Genomic DNA, 6,000 nt, shown 5'->3' on the forward strand with positions numbered 1-6,000 from the left:
CAAACAATTCAAGGGGCACCGTTTGTTCGACCTTGACATTGCCGTTAATTGTTTCTAAACTTTTAAACCGGTCAAAAAGCAGACATATTCGAATGTTAGCAAGTAAGATTTTTTAAAAATATATTTACAAAACTTTTAAAGATGTAAAAGAAAGTATATATTTATCGCAGCCCCGACACACGCGCGTCGAATCTACTCAAAAACAAAATAATGGTGCGCTGCCTTAACAGTAGAACCCAGTTGCACGCACGGATGTATAAACATCGTTTCAGCTGTGCGTACATTTTCTTTGCACACCCACGCAAATTCAGTAGTTCTTAAACAATATTCCAGTTGTTCGTGCGGACGTCAGTTAGAGTATCTTACGTCATAAGAATGTTATTCTTTTCATCCAATCAGATTGCAGGGAAAACAAATTTAAAAAAATGTTTTTTCTGAAGGCCTCCCTGGAGCCGGTCGGACAAGTATAAAAAGGGCATTTTTAACCATGGCGTAACCATCAACATCGACCTGTCCACATTTTGACGTTAAACACACGCGTGCCCGTCAATTAATTCCTCCATGTGGATACGGGCTTGCAACCCTAATGGACTTTTTATTACTCTTTTCTATCTCCCCGCTAAGTAAACGGCGGACTTTTTTTATAGTTTAATTCTTTGTAAAAAGACTGGTTATTTCTAACCAAGAACTCTTACTTGTCTCCTTCAGAACATTCAATTAATTCAGTCAAAGACTTTCCTTGATTGTTTCAATACATAAAAAAAAAAACTTTCAATTAATTCAGTCGAAGACTTTTCTACTTCATCACATGTAGATCTTTTTATACCTCAGTTGAGGAACTGTCTTTCATTACATGGAAAAACATTGAATCATTTCAGTCACAGAGACTTTTCAACCAAGAAGAAACTTTCGTATCTTTTCATTTAAAATCTTTTATAAAAAATAAATTTTGTAAATAATTTATCCATTCTTCTCAGTCATCTTTGCTTGCTTGTCCAACACCATTTTACGCTCGATTCTTCTCATTCATAACACTATCACCATTTATCACTATTCTTATTATTCAAAACTCAACTACCTCCTTTATTATTATTATTACCAGGGAATTTGCGGGATTAAACATCGACACATCCATTAGTCCAGCAACATATTTACAAAACATTTTCTTTAATATTAAATATTTACAAAACTTTTAAGGATTAAAAAAAAACTTTTTTAAAACATGTGCGAGCCCTTTCTAGTCTCACACAAAAACACACATTCACATCTCAAGCCATTTTTCTTGTCATATACATTTGCGCACACAAACATACGCGCGCATGTACACACACGTACATATATTCACGTTCACGTACATACACTCACATTCATGTGCATATACACACACGCTAACGTACACACATGTACGCACACATACGCGCACACGTACGCACACATGGGCAATGTCATTTCGCCTTTGAAGGAAATCCACACATGCGCAAAAGACCACTGGAAGCAACTATAAAAGCAAGAGACAAGCTGTTTCCTTCCTTTTCCAATTCGGATTCCGAGCTGAGAGGTTGACGGACCAGCCGCCTCCTTTTCGGAGCGCGCCCGCGTGCCTCACGCCACCTGCTACTATGTGTGGGGCAAGAGTTAACAGATAGTACATACACCTTACATGTTTTCTATCTCCATGAACTGGATTGACTTTCTCCCTCTTTTTTCCCTTTTGCTTTGGTCCAACAACCAGACAAGTTGGCGTCCACAGCTAGTGGCCTGAAGACATTTCCATGTGGACATAGGGCCGTTTTCACATATAAGTGGCGGCATCCGTGCAACAAAACAGCAGGAATTGAGAGTGAAGAAGCCACTATCAAAGTAGGTGAAGAGGTGTGGGTGAAACCCCCCAATGCACAGTGTACCACTCGTTGGAAAAGAGGGGTTGTAACAGGATTGCAGCCGAAGAACAATGTGATGGTGAATGGCGTTCCCCGGCATATCTTAGACCTGCGTCGTGTGACATTGCCGGTATGCAGTGAGGGCAGTGAAGAAGGGGAAATCGAGGGCCACCGAGAAGCAAATGATGCTGCTCGACCTGACTTAGGCCCGCGTTGTAGTGAACCTGAAAACGTTAACCCGCGAGAAGTTGTCCCCCAGAGGCCTCGACATGAGAGGAGGCGGCCTGCTTGGATGGAGGATTACGAAGTATCCTATTGATCTCGAAGATCAGGGGGGCGTGTGGTGTAAATGAAGAAAAAAGAAACAAGAACGACCGACCGCGTTTTTGTGTGGCTTACCTCGTGTTCATAATGAAGAAGAAAGAAACAAAAATGGCTGCCCTGTTTCTTTATATGCCTACAGGGTGACCATGAGGTATGCAAATGAGATGCTCCTGATTGGAGATAAAAGAGGAGTGATTTGGGGAAGGAGGGCATTCTGAAGTTAGATTGCGAGCAGAGAAGTTGTATTTGTAGAAGAGAAAAGTCGGATTCGGGGAGAAAAAAGCTAAAGTTGCAGAAGTTCGTTTTGGAGTGGAGAGAAGACGCGTCAAGTGGTGACCAGAAAGTGAAAGTTCGGACAGCAGTGTCACGCAAACGACATCCAAGATGGTGATTTTGCACAATATGGGCTTTCTTTAATCTGTCCACAGACACCGTCTCAGTGCATCCATTTATATTCAGCTTGAAATATTTTTTTTTTTACCAAAACTTTGAATGGCCCCAGATAGGGAAAGGCTCAAAAGTCCATGGACCCCGTCATTTTGAATGAATACATGAGTCCATTTATCCATATCTCTCGGGACATTTGCTGAAATCAGTTGTGGATGAGGACACAGGGGAGGTACCCCGAAAAATATATCCGAAGCCATGGGACATATGACGAGATGTGTTGGATGAATTTTCAGGTGTGAACATTGTATCAGGAAAAGCCAGGTTAATGCCATACAGCAGTTCTGCACAATTGTTAGTTGGTAGGTTGAAAGCAATGAGCGAGTGTAAGTGGATCTGCACAATTGTGTTCTTAGTCTGCTAAAGCATTTGCAGAGTCTAAGCGAGGAGGTTGAAATTCCTGAGCAAGTGCAAGTGGATCTGCACATTCTTAGTCTGCAAGTGCGCCTGCAGAGTCTAGGCGATAAGGTTGAAGTCAGTTACACAAAGGCGTGCAAGCGAGTCTGCAGTGCCAAGTACAGGCAAGTTTGTACCCATGTTGGTGTGGATCGTTCATGTTGATCGGGTTTCCTATGCGTCGGTCAAATCAACGGACATGCAATCGTTGAATTTTCCAATGTGCGTGTTGCAGCTAACTCATTTTAAACTGGTGACTGCTCCCATAACGTCCAGTCGTTTAGTTTTTCCTTGAGGTGGGTTAGTTATATCCCGAACTGTTTTAGCTAATGGTGCCGGCATGCCACAACACAAAGTGTGTAACTGATTATGTGTGTGTGTGTGGGGGGGGGAACATCGTGAATTTAAAAAAAAAGCGCCTATTTGTGCAAACCATAATTTTGCATCTTCTGCAAATGGCAGGAGCGATATAAAACTCATTTTTTTTTTTTTACAGTGAAAAGAAAAACGGATGGACCAAATGAACAAAAGAAAATTTAATAGACTAGCTGCCCAAGAGAAATTTGCTCACAAAAAACGTTTTTCTTTTCGCAATATAAAATGTCACAATTAATAAATAATACTAAAAGGAAAAATCTTTTTTAATGTGTGTGTGAGTGTATAAAAATAAAAGAAAATTTTCAGCCGTTCTTCAAAACTTTCTTTGAATAAAGTAATAAAGTTTCAACAGCCTAGCACAAGGACAAAAATTCTTTTGTTCATCTTTGTTGTAATTTTTTAATTTAAGAAAAAAGAATAGGTGCAAGTCTATAAATGGTCCACAAGTAATCTTTTTTACTATAAAAATCTGAAAAAAAAATCTTTATAATGTTCGTACTTGTCAGTGCATGAAAATGTCATATTCCAAAAATCACATAAATCGTGCAAGTAGTTTTTTTTTATTTAAGAAAATCAAATATTATGAGATATTTTATCGGAGAAAAACTTCACGCCATCTTGTTTTTGAATGATACACTGCTAGCGACACCTATTGGGAATGTTTGGAATATAAGGTCAGCAAGAAGCAGACAATCGACTTTCCACACTATAGAAAAACAAACTTGCAAAATTAAAACATTTATAAGTTTTTGAGGATGTTGAAAACAAAAATAACGTTTAAAATTCTAACAAACGAGTAGTTTCCAAGATATGAAGAAAAGATCTACAGCAGATGTGCTTACAGTTATATCTCATAGGATTAGCGAATCTCTCGACAGAGGCAATCTTCCTAGGGCAATTGGTCTTGACATATCAAAGGCCCTTGATAGGGTATGGCATAAAGGTTTACTTCACAAGATCTCCAGCTATGGTATAGCTGGAAATGTCTTATCAATTATTAAATCATTTCTCTCTGATAGGTTCATAAGAGTAGTAGTTGATGGGCAAAAATCAGAAGCTCACAGTATTAATGCTGGAGTCCCTCAGGGGTTCATCCTGGTCCCAACTCTTTTTCTGATCTACATTAATGATCTTCCAAATCACATCCTTACATCATTCGTAGACATTTTTGCTGATGACACTACCATCTATGGTAGCACATCTACTACAGTAAACGACCAAGTTCTCTCCGATTCTCTCTCCTCTGATCTTGATCATGTTGTACAATGGGAAAAGGGGTTGCTGGTTACTTTTAATGCATCTAAAACCAAGCTTCTATCTTTACATCATCAACGTTCTGATCCCCATATGGCATCAATTAAAATGAATGGCTCTCGTCTTGGGGAGGCCTCAAGTTTTGACAGGCTTCTGGGCTTGACCTTTACTCCTGATCTTAAATGGAATACGTACATCAAATCTGTTGCCAAGGCCGCTGGAAAAATGGTTGCATCTTTCTATCGATCCAGTAGATATCTCACTGATGATGCAATTCTCTATCTATATAAGAGCCAGATACGTCCAAGGATGGAATACTGTTGCCACATATGGGCAGGAGCTGCTAGAAAAGACTTGTCCTGTCTTGATAGGGTTCAAAATAGACTTTGTGGCCTGGTGGGAGATGTCCTTTTCTCTTCGCTGTAACCTCTATCTCACAGAAGAGATGTTGCGAGTTTGTCTCTGATGTATCGTTATTTTCATGGAAGGTGTTCAACTGAGCTTCAATCTATGGTCCCCCCTCGCCAAACTTTCACAAGAAACACTCGTCTAGCTGTACACACTATCAATAATTCCCTCCACTCTTTATCTGTGCCTAAACCTAAACGTAGATTCCATGAACAAAGCTTCTTTCTTAGAACTGCACGGCTGTGGAATTGTCTTCCGTTTTCCTGCTTTCCGGTTGACTACAATATGGTTGTGTTCAAGTCTAACGTAAATAAGTTCTTGATGAGCCGTTCTATATAAGCTATCAAATTTACCAAATTTTCATTACTAATGATTACTATATTGTCCAATGTCTACTGCACACTCTTTAACCCTTATCCTTGAGTGGCCTCTTGGCTTTGATAAGTGGTGACGCCTATGTAAAAAAAAAAAAAAAAAAAAACGATCAGAAACCAGAATTGCTCCATAAATATAATACCTTTCTGTAGTAATTTCGCATATGTTTTCTCCGTCTCAATATGGGAAGAATCTTTTACTCTGTGGATTCCAACTCGAGAACTGTCTACTGCAAACCAGTGACCTCCCAGGACTTGTGTAGAACAACGAACCATCGGAAACTGTTCTGCCTACTACAAACCAGTGACCTCCCAGGACTTGTGTAGAACAACGAACCATCGGAAACTGTTCTGAAACTAAACATGGCTTACGCTTCTAGAGGTTATGGGCCCAGTGTGCATCTTTATTTCGATGGATCCATAAAAAATTTCTCGGATATCTACGAATTCAAAAGCTACACAAAGTACTTCAAACACAATCTGAAAACAGAAACGACCCCAACTTCATTGAAAAGAATACAACTGTCTTTGCGGAATTA

The sequence above is a fragment of the Euprymna scolopes genome, chromosome 24 (assembly GCF_053919585.1).
Source record: "Euprymna scolopes isolate OS-2025 chromosome 24, ASM5391958v1, whole genome shotgun sequence".
NCBI classification, from domain to species: domain Eukaryota; kingdom Metazoa; phylum Mollusca; class Cephalopoda; order Sepiida; family Sepiolidae; genus Euprymna; species Euprymna scolopes.